Source organism: Nicotiana sylvestris, chromosome 7 (genome assembly GCF_000393655.2).
Source record: "Nicotiana sylvestris chromosome 7, ASM39365v2, whole genome shotgun sequence".
In the NCBI taxonomy this organism is placed as follows: Eukaryota; Viridiplantae; Streptophyta; class Magnoliopsida; order Solanales; family Solanaceae; genus Nicotiana; species Nicotiana sylvestris.
Window position 1 is genome coordinate 24,297,938 of NC_091063.1, and position 14,235 is coordinate 24,312,172.

The 14,235-nt window shown below is 35.2% G+C and overlaps 1 long non-coding RNA gene across 4 annotated transcripts; it reads left to right on the plus strand.

Moving 5' to 3' along the window:
• The first annotated feature begins 1,987 nt into the window (after positions 1 to 1,987).
• On the plus strand, positions 1,988 to 10,242 carry LOC104239519 (uncharacterized). Of its 4 annotated transcripts, XR_011401108.1 has the most exons (6): positions 1,988 to 2,221; positions 2,552 to 2,631; positions 3,414 to 3,474; positions 4,086 to 8,729; positions 9,061 to 9,140; positions 9,924 to 10,242. It is a non-coding gene; the product is annotated as an uncharacterized lncRNA (long non-coding RNA). The 4 variants fall into 4 exon arrangements; XR_011401109.1 differs by lacking the exon at positions 9,061 to 9,140; XR_714154.2 differs by lacking the exon at positions 4,086 to 8,729 and having other exon boundaries at positions 1,999 to 2,221.
• The last annotated feature ends 3,993 nt before the right edge of the window (positions 10,243 to 14,235 follow it).

Sequence of the window (14,235 nt, forward strand, 5' to 3'; positions counted from 1 at the left end):
CAGAACAAGGATAATTCTTCTCAAGAATATAAAAATATTTGGGTAATTTGTTGTAGGAGTCACACGGATTCCCTCTCAAAAACTGTAAAGCTTTTTCCTTTGCTCTCCATGCTTGCATGTAGCTTAGGTTCAGTCCATGTTCGGATAACATGTCAGTTTGTATGTCCTTTGGTGTGTAAACAGTCTTAGGATCACAATACTTTGGAACGACCATGCTACCAAGTACTGCTGCAGTACGTTTGCGTTGTATGAATGTTTCGTCCATTAGGCAGCATGTGTGTTGACGGCTGAAACTTCTTATCTTGAACATTGCCGAATCATTAATTGACGTTGCCTTGAAATGCCATTTACAGCTTTCAGCAACACATATAAGCCAGTAGCTACAAAAGAAATACAATATTTACACAAATTTATGAAAAACTACAATTAACTACAAACTGACTACAATTTAACTACAATTTATAAAACCCACCTATCTTCAATCATACACTGATTTTGCTGATATATTATCCACAAATAACTACATACCTTCTATGACTAGATCTTTTTACTCTGAACTGGAACTTGTGCATCACTGAATAATTCTTCATTGCAGCAGCTACTGTTTGCTTGTCCTGATAAACTTGTCCTTCTTCAATATATGTTTGCGTAGATTCAGTTATTATTTCACTTTGATATTCCTCTATAGCTGGTGAGGATGGAAATTCAAGTAAGTTTAGGGATCCAGACGAACCTGCAAACAATAAATTCATAAATGTAGTTTCTATGTAGATAATTTTGAAAGCAACATTGCTTTATCCTTTTCAGTACTATGTGAGCTTTGTAGTTTAATTGTAGGTAATTGTAGTAATATTGTAGATAACATAGTAACACCATAACTCTCTGCAATGTCGAATCAAACATACCTGCACTGGTGCTTTCATTGTTGATTGCCAATTCCATATTGAAATCTCTTACGCTTATACATAAAGGATACGAACCTAAGTTTTTATTCTCCTTTTTGGTTTCCATGTACACACGAACCCCCATATCATTCCTAATCTCCATTGGAGGACAATTCTCGTTCACAATGTATTTGATTTCTATAATTTTATCCGATGTATCAATCGATAATTGTTCTGCAATTGTAGAACTGAGAATTCCGTAGCTTGCATTATCATCTACCACAATGGCATCAACTTCAAAATCTCTAAATCTGCCATAGTTATCCCAATTACCATTCGATTTCAGCATTATTGGGATTTTTGACATGATTTCGTGTAGTTGATAGGAAAAAAGACGAAGAACAGATATAATTTCGACAATTTGAGTACTGATATCGACGAAGAGCAATTTTGTATTCTACAATTTGTATTGAGCTTCAGTAGCTTGCGTTTTTTGAGAATTGTAGTTGAGTGAGAGAAGAGAGATCTCTTTCTGTTGAGGAAGGAGAGAATTACGCAACTGGTGCCTTCATCAGATCTGGTGCCTTCATCAGGAAGAGAGATCTCCTTCAGTTTCAAAATTCGAATAAAATCGTTGACAGAATCACATCAGATCTGGTGCCTTCATTTTAGGGCTTTTTTAATGGCAAAATCTACCTATTTTTGGATTGGTATATAATTTGTAGTAAAAGTGTGGACTACACGGGTAAATAACAAATTATGAGCATTTTTGGTAATAATATTTGATATATGGTATAGATACGTAAAAATCCATTTTTTTAACAATATGGGTATTTAGAAATCTTATGGTCCATGGCTAAAGTTTTAAATTCGATTTGTACAAATAACAGTGAGCTCACAAAGCTTTATAAATCAGTATCATAGAACAAAACTAATATTAAGATGCTTACCAGCGAAGATCTATAACTCAGTCTAAATGAGATAAAGTGTAATAACCCATAATTTTAACCAAGGACAAATTGGTCATTTAGCCAAAAAAAAAAAAAGGAAAGAGGCCAAAGCCCATCAGATGTGTGGCGTGGGTTTAATAAGGGTTTGTAGAAAGACCTTTTGTCCAACAAATATAGTACAACTTGGAAAATTGGGGAAATATCTACAACTCTAATCCATAAGCAAGTGAGAACGAGAAATTTAACAGCAACGTGGAGTCAAAAACCCAAACTGCTGCTGGGACACGATGCTTGAAGAAGAGCAAGACCCATCAGTTCTTTTTCTTGAGTAAAAGTACTATGTTTAGCATCAAAGAATTTCAACAAGAAACTACAAGAGCTAGGAACGTAAGTCTTCTGGAAGAATTTTGGTTTCATATTGTTAACTCTTCTATTGTAATACTAGAATTGAGTTTGGTATTTAACTATGGTGGGTAACAGTAACATGGATTTTCATGGTGAAATATACTAGTTCTTGAATAACCATGAACCTGGAATTTAAAAAAAAGAAAAGGAAAAGCTATTAAGAGTTAGTTTTGATAGCATTATAGATAGTCTAACAGATGATATTTTGAGTAACACTGAGACATGGGTAATCGGAATTGTGACTCGCTATCACTTAAACTTACTGAATTTTGCGATTAGCAGACGGTAACATGAACTTATATTAATTTATAGATTTCTCATGAATTGAGCATTTGGATCGATAAAAAGTCGTACAAATTGCTTGAGGTGTTTGGTATTGCGACACGAGTACGGTGAGTAGTAATTTTACCGCAATTTGTGTTTTCATAACTCGCATGATTTACACATAATTTTGATATGAATATGTTACCGATTATTTTAAGTTGCATGTGGGACAAGTCTTTACGCGATATGATACCGAAATAGTTGTTTGAGATAATCACCGTTGTTTTAAATATTCTTGTTGTCACTGGATATGTTTTACCGTTACTTGAATTTACTGTTACCGAAAAAAAATTACATGATTTTATAAGAACCGAAATGCCTTATGTTGTTTTAAAATATTTTCCTATGAGTATATACGGATATAGAGACAAGTATAAATGGGAGTACACTTTGAAGGATCCCGTAGTTAATGGCGGGTTCGTTAGACCTGGCATCTTGTATTTACAGATTACCGATTACAGTTATAGCCTCGCTAGTGGGAAGGTAGAACTAGCATACAGTTACAGTTTTTCCCTCGAGTAGGGACATACAGTTATATTTGACTCCTTTTACGAAGGGGTCCACACAGAGATATAGATTACATGATCCTTTCTTGGAAACCTCCCAAACATAAGGCTTGATATGACAGTGTTTATAGAGTTTATTACTGAATTATTGATTTGTTCCTGCTCACATGAAAACAGACAAGATTGATTATTGTTACCGAATCTGAAAAAGGGCATTTATTTCATGATATTTTCCGATACTATACAAGCATGTTTTTGACTTGTCCTCATTAAAAACCGGTTGTGGTTAAGTGTTATTACTCACTGAACTAGCAACTCACTCCCCGCTATTCTTTTTTTTACAGAGACAATAGTTGACGCGAGTAAGGATTTCACTAATTAGAGTATACGAGTTAATAGTTCCTGGTGAGCCCCGCACTTGTTCGCTTTCGCGAAGAGTTTATTTATTTGTTATCGTTTTTTCTTTTGAACTCTTAGAGTCGCTCCATAGTCATTTTTATTAGTCTTATGGGATATTCATTCGATATATTGGGTTAGTTATTAGTATTGCATTGTTTTAGATTGAGTTTAGTATTATTATGTTGATAACATTTGTAATCTCTTTTTGGATAGTTGATTAAGATTATGACTCATTTAGGTGAATGTTGGTTAGTTGTTATTTGTTTATGAGACAGGAAATTTTTTTTGGATAGTCCTAAAACAGGGAAAATTCTATCTGATTTTCTGTAAAATACCGATGAGACTTACTTGGGGGCACTTGCTCCTAAGCGCCGGTCATAATTCTAAATTGGGTCATGACAAAGTTGGTATCAGAGCGTAGGTTATTCTTGTGATTAATGGAGCGCACGTCGGTAGTAGAATCTCAATTATGGTTATGTAACCGGCCATTCCCATAATCGTGATTCTGCGAGGGCGTGATAGGATGTGTCTGGTCTTTCTTTCTTGTTCCTCCGTACGTGTGTGACGATTATGGTTAACTGAATATATCACCTTTTATTTTGTTCCTGTTTTGCTAGGTCCAATCACCCAATAATAGAACTTGGCTAGAGGTTCAAAGATACAAGTGTTGTCACTAGGCACCCAACTGTCTCCTAGAAAAGGAAAGCAACCGTAGTAGAAATGCGAATAAAAGGTGTTGTTGTACCACAATGAGGAACTTTCATATCGCTATGATGTGTAATAAAGTCAATTCCTTAAGTTACCACTAGTCCACCACTATAACAATAGGAAAGTGTTTTCACAAAGGTATTTACTTTGATGAAAAAGGAAATTGAGATCTTGATGGATATAATGAATAGATAAGAGAAGAATGGGAAAGAAAAACAGGGATTTAAAGGCTTAAGGCACCTAAACTAACTAAGATTATTGAAAAGAGAGAACTATTCTTAATATAATTCCGAAAGTTGAAACTATCAAATTTACCATTTCTAATCGTTCGAAGAATCCTCAGATGTCATAATGGAAAACTTAAAGCATTATGGACTCTAGGATGTAGCCAGAGGTGGGCGGTGCTAACAACTTATAGACTGAAGAACATGGTCAATTTATGGTATGTTATGTATTTTAGTTACATCCTGGGAACGAGTTTACTAATATATGGTCAATTTATGGTATGTTATGTATTTTAGGAGCACACAACTAACCTGGGAACGAGTTTACTAATATATTTATGAATCACCTTCTTTTGAAAGTCGATAGCGTGAATCTACTAGGTAAGAAATTAGTTCAGGCAACAGATGTACTGATAGATGGCATTAGACTTTCTCAGCTAGCTTAGATACACATCATCTCAAGTTTAGAGGCTTGTCTAAGAGTTGCTTAGTCTTGTAAACAAGATCCTTCTAGAAAAACTAAAAACATGACGTGATATGCAAGTTTTAAAGGCAAAGCACAAGACTGGGAAATTCCTTCGATGAGCATTTTAATACGGGTCGAACAATTGAAAACAAGGATAATGAAATGCTGAATAAATTGTTTAGATTGTTGCTCATGTTTTAGGATTCGAGGTAACCAAACATGTTTAACAAGATTGTCAAATTTAAGTTGAGCATAAATTTATCCTAGGTGGCTCGATATTACTTTATATGATCTACTTTGAAATGCCAATAGATATGGATTAATTAGCTTCTTATTATGACACCCTTGAATGCCATACAAATGTAGTTGAGTTTCAATCATCAAAATTAATCTATTTTTTTCGTACAAGTTGCAAAGATATAAGATTAGATTATATATAAAAGCTCAATATTACTAAAGAATAATTGTTAGGGTTCTCTAGCTATGATAAAAGAGATAACGGATAAGACTCCTAGCGGGGAAAAGGTACCAATATCAATAGAATTCTTTGATGTATTTTTGAAGATTTAATAGGACTACTTCTAGTGTGAAATACAAAGTTTATTTGACACATGACATTATATAAAAAGAAAAAAAACCCGTACTTTATGACACGAACGGAGTTGGAAAGGGCTAAAGGAAGAAAAGAAAAATTGCAAGACTACTAGATAAGAGTTTATTTGATCGATTATATTTTCTTGGGGTGCACCGGAGATATTTGTGAAAAAGAAACATGGGTCTTTAAGGATGTGCATCAGCTAAAAGCAGTTTAAATAAGGTAATATTGTACCACATGTATACATTGCTAGAATCGCAGGTCTTTAGGATGTGCATCGACTAAAAGCAGTTTGAATAAGGTAATACTGCACAATATGTATACGTTACCTCCTATAACTGACTTGCTTAATCAATTGCTTAGAATCCAAAAAGAAGATATTCCTTAAACAATAGTCCGAACTCGGCACGGTATCATGAGTTCCTTGCGATTCCCTTCGGACTTACCAACGCTCCAGCTGCATTCTTGGGCTTAATGAATAGGTTGTTCATGTTATTTAAGACAGATTTATCATAACTTTTATTAATGATATTCTGCTATAATCTTGTAGCCAAGAAGAATATGAAGATTATTTGAGAATTGCATTGTAAATGTTACAAGAATATCGGTTCTATTCTAAGTTCTCCAAGTGCGAATTTTGGCTAGACTCAGTAGCTTTTCTTTGGCATGTTGTATCCGAAGATGGAATTATGGTGGTCAAAATGACATACACAGTTCAAAAATAGTCAAGACCTACTACTCCTACAAAGATTCACAACTTATTGAACTTGGCAGGCTATTGCAGGCACTTCGTGCATGATTTTCTTTTTCTAGAATAGCAGTGCCACTAATCAAGTTAACGCATCAAAATGAAAAATTCTAGCGAATAGAGGAATGTGAGAGGGCTTTTATAAGCTTAAAAAAATCATGTTTGACAACAACTCCAGAATTAGCCTTACCATCAAGTTCTAAAGGACTCACGATATTCGGTAATACTTTGAGCGTGAGATTAGGATGTGTTTTTATGTAAGAAATGGTCACATTATAGCTTATGCTCCAAGACTATAAAAATCACGAGAAAAAAATATCCTACTCATGATTTGGAGTTAGCCGCAATGGTTATTGCTCTGAAGGTTGGATGCTTTACTTATACGGCGAAACTTATGAGATTCATAATGACGACAAGAACTTAGAGTATATTTTCCAGCAGAGAAACTTGAACCTTCGGTAGTGTTGGTGGATGAAAATTCTTCAAGACCATGATTGTTCCTTTGGGTATCATTATGGAAAGACTGATATTGTGGCTGATATATTGAACGAAAAAGTTTATGGGCAGCTTAGCACATATAGTTATACCAAAAGGACCTTTGGCTAAAAATAGGTAGAGACTAAAGGGTACATATCAAATTTAGTGTGGAGAATGTAGAGATATTATTGGCTTGTGTTAAAGCCAAATCTTCACTAGCAGAGCACATAAAGTCCACTAAATATAAAGATGAGCGATTAAGTAAATATCGAGATGAGGTCCTAGCTAGTACAAAAAAAAAAAAAACAAGAAGGATATGACTATTGATAGTCATGGTATTCTTTGGCTAGGTAATCACTTATGTGTATAAAATATAGACGGATTAATAGAGTTATTATTGAGGAGCTCACAACTCTATATACTCCGTATATTCGGGGTCCAATAAGATGTACCATGACTAGAAGAAAATGATATTTGTGAGAAAAGAAAGACAAAAAAAAATAAAAATCCTTAACTTGTTTCTGACTATTTGACTTATTAGCATGTCAAGGCAAGCATTTGCGACTCGCAGGCCATTACAACAACTCGAGATTCCAAAGTAAAAATTGAACAGAATTATAATGAATTTTATGATAGAACTACCTCAAATATTTAGAGGTTATGATTATGTTTGAAAAAATGTAAATTGGTTGCATGGTGGGCACATTTCTTGCTAGTCAAAACTTCAAGAAATGAGGTAAAATATGCACATATATGCATGAATGGAAAAGAAAAAAAAATCCGACTCCTTGGGATTTTATTGTCCCACATTTCTGATAGAGATTCACAATTTACCGTATACCTTTGATATATCTTTCCAACAAGTGTTGAGTATACGAGTAGATCTTTGTAATGCCTCTCATTCTCTGTCAGATGGGTAACCAAAACGTAATGCACAAACCTTGGAGAATAAAATAGTTGAGATGCTTATTGACCTTTTTACTTGAGTTTGTTTATAACAATAGCTTGTAGTTAAGCATCCAGATGGATCCATATAAAGCCTTGTCGGATTGTTTTAAGTCGGTGATACTAAAGTCTTAAGACTATACTTACAGGAAAACAAAATAGGACTAGAGTTGTTATAAGAAGCTACTGATAAGTTCATTTGACTTAAATATGATTGCTCACATCACAAAGCAGACAAAAGTTTGGTGCAGATAACAGAAAAATAGACGTAGAATTTATAGCAAGAGACCAAGTGATCCTACGAGTCTCCCCTATGAAAAATGTGATGCAATTTGAAAAAACAAAAAGAGGGAAGATGAATCCAAGGTTTATAAGATTATAAGAGTTACTTCAAGGGATAGGAATCGTGCTTCTCGTTTGACACTTCTTCCTAAGTTATTTTTTTCATCTAGTGTTCGGTGTTCCCATTCTAAGAAAATGTATATTGGACTTCTGTTATGTACTTGAAGTACCGATTATCCAACTTTGATGAGAAATTAACTTGTAGAAGCGTCAATCGCTAGTGTTGACAGACAAATAAGTTACGATCAATAGAATTTATGTTCGTGAAGGTCTTATGGAACCTATTTCATTGAAAAAGCTACTCAAGAAGTGGAAAATACTATGTGAGTCAGATATTCTGGTATATTTTAATCTACATGAATGCAATTAATTTGAAATTCGGGGACTGAATTTCATAAGAGGGGAAGAATGTAATAACCCATAATTTTAACCAAGGACAAATTGGTCATTTAGCAACAAAAAAAAGGAAAGAGGCCAAAGCCCATCAGATGTGTGGCGTGGATTTAATAAGGGTTTGTAGAAAGACTTTTTGTCCAACAAATATAGTACAACTTGGAAAATTGGGGAAATATCTACAACTCTAATCCATAAGCAAGTGAGAACGAGAAATTTAACAGCAACGTGGAGTCAAAAGCCCAAACTGCTGCTGGGACATGATGCTTGAAGAAGAGCAAGACGCATCAGTTCTTTTTCTTGAGTAAAAGTACTATGTTTAGCATCAAAGAATTTCAACAAGAAACTACAAGAACTAGGAACGTAAGTCTTCTAGAAGAATTTTGGTTTCATATTGTTAACTCTTCTATTGCAATACTAGAATTGAGTTTGGTATTTAACTATGGTGGGTAACAGTAACATGGATTTTCATGGTGAAATATACTAGTTCTTGAATAACCATGAACCTGGAATTTAAAAAAAAAGAAAAGGAAAAGCTATTAAGAGTTAGTTTTGATAGCATTATAGGTAGTCTAACAGATGATATTTTGAGTAACACTGAGACATGGGTAATCGGAATTGTGACTCGCTATCACTTAAACTTACTGAATTTTGCGATTAGCAGACGGTAACATGAACTTATATTAATTTATAGATTTCTCACGAATTGAGCATTTGGATCGATAAGAAGTCGTACAAATTGCTTGAGGTGTTTGGTATTGTGACACGAGTACGGTGAGTAGTAATTTTACCGCAATTTGTGTTTTCATAACTCGCATGATTTACACATGATTTTGATATGAATATGTTACCAATTATTTTAAGTTGAGTGGGACAAGTCTTTTACTCGATATGATACCGAAATAGTTGTTTGAGATGATCACCGTTGTTTTAAATATTCTTGTTGTCACTAGATATGGTTTATCGTTACTTGAATTTACTGTTATCGAAAAGAAATTACATGATTTTATAAGAACCGAAATGCCCTATGTTGTTTTAAAATATTTTCCTATGAGTATATACGGATACAGAGACAAATATAAATGGGAGTAAACTTTGAAGGATCCTGTAGCTAACGGCGGGTTCGTTAGACTTGGTGCACCTTGTATTTACAGATTACCGATTACAGTTATAGCCTCGCTAGTGGGAAGGTAGAACTAGCATACAGTTACAGTTTTTCCCTCAAGTAGGGACCTACAATTATATTTGACTCCTTTTTACGAAGGGGTTCACACAGAGATACAGATTACATGATCCTTTCTTGGAAATCTCCCAAACATAAGGTTTGATATGACAGTGTTTATAGAGTTTATTACTGAATTATTAATTTGTTCTTGCTCACATGAAAACCGACAAGATTGATTGTTGTTACCGAATCTGAAAAAGGGCATTTATTTCATGATATTTTCTGATAATATGCAAGCATGTTTTCTGACTTGTCCCCATTAAAAACGGTTGTGGTTAAGTGTTATTACTCACTGAGCTAGCGACTCACTCCCCGCTATTCTTTTTTTACAGAGACAACAGTTGACGCGAGTAAGGATTTCACTAATTAGAGTATACGAGTTAATAGTTCCTGGTGAGCCCCGCACTTGTTCGCATGGGCGAAGAGTTTATTTATTTGTTATCGTCTTTTCTTTTGAACTCTTAAAGTCGCTCCATAGTCATTTTTATTAGTCTTATGGGATATTCATTCGATATATTGGGTTAGTTATTAGTATTGCATTGTTTTAGCTTGAGTTTAGTATTATTATGTTGATAAGGTTTGTAATGTTGGTGAAAACTCTTTTTGGCTAGTTGATTAAGATTATGACTGATTTAGGTGAATGTTGGTTAATTGTTATTTGTTTATGAGACAGGAAATTTTTTTTGGATAGTCCTAAAACAGGAAAAATTCTGTCCGATTTTCTGTAAAATACCGATGAGGCTTATTTGGGGGCACTTGCTCCTAAGCGCCGGTCATGATTCTAAATTGGGTCGTGACATAAAGAATAATAAAGCATCCACATAATTCTCAGAACGATAAAAACAAATCTACGTCAGAACCAAATAAGGCAAAATCATAAAAGTCTGCTAGCATAACGTAAACTGTCATAATTAGAATGATCGTTGGACAAAGAAACTAAATTCAAATTATCATCAATTGATGAATTCCTATTTAGATGTATTCAATACAAAATATTCATAAATATTATACTCTGCAAAATTTTCAAAATAATGATAGAAATATAAATTAGAGTCCAATAAAGCTAAATCTTAACATGTAACGACCTGACCATCATTTTTGCTTTCTAGAACCCTGTTCCCCTAAATAAAACTTCATGTACGTGCTTTTACTTTTTTATGACTTGTGAAAATAGTTAGTTCGGGATTTGGAAGGGTTTAGGTTGAAATCGGAACACTTGGTTCCTTAAGTTGGCTTAAAAGGCTAAGTTTGACTACGGTCAATATTTTGAGTAAACAATATTGGAATTGGGATTTGACGGTTCCAATAGATTTGTATAATTATTTTGGACTTGGGCATATGTTCGGATCAGGTTTTGGATGACCTAGAAGCATTTCGGCGCCTAATAGTGAAAGTTGGCATTTTGAGCAAATTCCACAAGTTTGGGTTGAAATGGATTTTTACATTCAAGACATTCGTTTGGGATTCCGAGCCCGGGAATAGCTCCGTGTGGAGATTTTGGACTTGGGAGTGCGTCCGAAAGTGGATTCGGAGGTCCATAGATTATTTCGGAGTAATTTGGCGAAAGTTAGAAATTTGAAGTTTTGGAGAGTTACCCCATATGTGAACTTAAATTAATATGTGTTGTTATTTGCGGGGGCTACGTACACAAGAAGTGATGAGAGTCCGTACGTAGCTACTATTCATGTTTATGTCCAGGTAGTTTTAGGTTTACACCATGCTTTATGGACACCGTTATCTGATTATATTTGTTAATAGTATTGAATGGAACTAAGTTGAGGATTTTAAGTTTTCAAAAGTTACAAGTTGAAATTCTTATTTTGAAAAGAATTGAGAAAGGTTATGTTTCATTTATATTTAACTACGTCGCAAGTATATTCCGCGAGCGGGGTGACTCTTTCCACTACTCTCATGAGAGCGGGTCATTCGCCTCGGCAGGTTAATAGATGCATCTATGGTTCGTGTCGTTTGACCCTCGGTAGTGCACAGTTATATTTATGTTGGATCGGACCGTACGTCCTCGGCAAATTCGTGCGTAATAATAGAACTAGAAGTCCATTTCATAGTCGGTATTAATTCACTTGTTTCGGAGATTATTGTTGTCACACCTCCTTTTTCCGCCCCCGCGAGCGTACAAGGAGTTTTTTCCAATTAAAGGACAATCGAAACGGGATTTATTTATTTATTTCAGAGTCGTCACTTGGGAGATTTAGGGTGTCTCAAGTCACCAATTTAATCCCGAATCGAGGAAAAGAATGACTCCATATTACAGTCTGCGTACCAGAAATCCGGATAAGGAATTCTGTTAACCCGGGAGAAGGTGTTAGGCATTCCCGAGTTCCGTGGTTCTAGCACGGTCGCTCAACTGTTATATTCAGCTTGATTATCTGATTTTATACAAATATGAACTTATGTGCAAATTTTAACTTTTTACCACTTTCATAATTATTATTTTTTTTACAAGGAATTGCAACGTTGTGAAAATGTACCTCGAACCGCGTTACAATCAATGTACCCGTGGTCGTCGACACAATTTGACTCCATTGAGATTTGGATTTGGGTCACATCGATGTGCACCCGAGTTTAAGAAAATTAAATTATTAAAGGCGCGCCTAAAGCGACTAACGTATCATCTACTTTGGGTAGGGCCGTGGAATTTTGCTAAACGGTCCATCCCGAAGTCTAAGCAACTTTAAAGCAAATATTTACTGAGGGCCCCGCAATTTTGCATTTTTATTTGGCGAGGCTCATCTCATTCTTATTTTTTAAAGGAATTTGCAACGTCGTGGACATGCATCTCGGACTACGTCACAATCAATGTACCCGTGATTAGAGCCACATTTCGATTCCATTGAGATTTGGATTTGGGTCACATAAATATGCACCCGAGTTTAAGAATGTAAGATTTATTAAGGCGCGTCCTAAAGAGACTAACGTATTGTTATTGTTATTTTAGGAAGAGGCCGTAAAGGTTCATTAAACGGCCAAATCCAAAGTCTAGTCAATGATTATGTATTTATTGAGGGCCCCAGCGATGTGTGATTTATTTGGCGAGGCTCGTCTTATTTTTGTTTTTAAGGACAAACTTACCGCAACTATATTTTCTATTAAGTTCGTCTCTAAAATAAATGAAGAAAGAGGTCCTACATTATTCATATACTTATGAGGTATTATAGTTAAATTTCGAACATGATTCGTTAGATCTAAAATGTCCGTAGCAAGAGTAGTCTATTAGACATTTATAGGCCCAGGTCCAACGTATAAGGGGTAAGACCGGACCTGGGCCATCCTACTTCAAATTGGGCCTATTTAATAGTTTCTACACATATTCATGAGCTTGCAAAGCTGAAGGATAAACTGATACTATTTCATTTAATAGTTTGTAGTAAATTTAAAAGCAAGCGATCTGTTGGCATGAGAGAACTTAAAGATCTAGTTTTAATCCTAATTCAAACCATTTGCGCACTGAAATTAGGCTGTCATGGCAATTAGAAGTATATTGGCCTAATCCTAGTTTGACATGCATCTTTACAAACAAACTGCAATAAGCAGGGTGCTCCTTTAGCTTCCTATCTTTCTTTTAACTAAGGGCCTACATAGGGAGCTCATAACCTAAATGACTGCGTATGTGAAAACTGTCCAGTTATACAGCTCCTTGGCAGGAGTCTACATATTAGTGATACATAAAATGGCTTTAGTACAATCAGTAAAGAAAACTAAATTCAGTTTATAACTTCAACTTCTTCATGTGTATATTCATGCTTCAAATGTCAACTTCAACATGGAATTACATCAGCTTAGTATGTGTACCTGGATTTAGATAACAAGAACCAGAAGAAGAAAATAAGAATATCAGCAGCAAGCAGCCAGACAGTAGTAACGACAGCAGTATAAACAGCAGCACAGCAGATGCAGCGACACAACACCAACCAATGAAGCCAATAAACAGTAGTAGACACCCCGTGGCAGAGTTAAAGAAAACCAGGAAATAAACCAAACAGTAACCCAATGGAACAATGCTCGACAGTAGGACACTAGGAAATATCCAGCTGAAATCCAACAGCACCAAAAGAACACAGACAGGGGCAAAAGAAAAAGAAAAACAGTGACTTCTGATTTCTCAAACACTCAGGGAAAAACTGAAGTTCTTTTATGTAAAGCCTAGTACTGACTTAACAAAGTAATAGCACAGCCTATGCTCTCAAAAACTAAACTGCACTTTCCAAATTGGAAGACCAGCCTCGACCTTTTCTTTTAAGACTAACAACTTTTTTTCTCTGAATCCCTAATAATTCTTTTAGCCTATGCTCTCAATACTAAACTGACCTCCCAAAGTTTTTAAGACCAGCCCACTTTTTGTTCTAAATAAACCTATTTATAGGCAGAAAATGGCAGGCCCCCAGGCTGCCTTGATCCTTTTTGCCTTCCACTCTGCCCATGACTCCTTTAAACTAATCAAAACTCCCCAATGTCCATCCTCTTGACAGCCCCCTAGCATGTGTTTTCTGCCCAAAGGTATGGGCAGCCTTTAATATTTAATCAACCCCCATGCTGCCAAGTTTGATTCCCTACTATTATATTAGTTTAAATCCTCTTTCAGTACCCTATCGTCAGCTCACTTAAACTAGTCATTTCTGCTCTTTT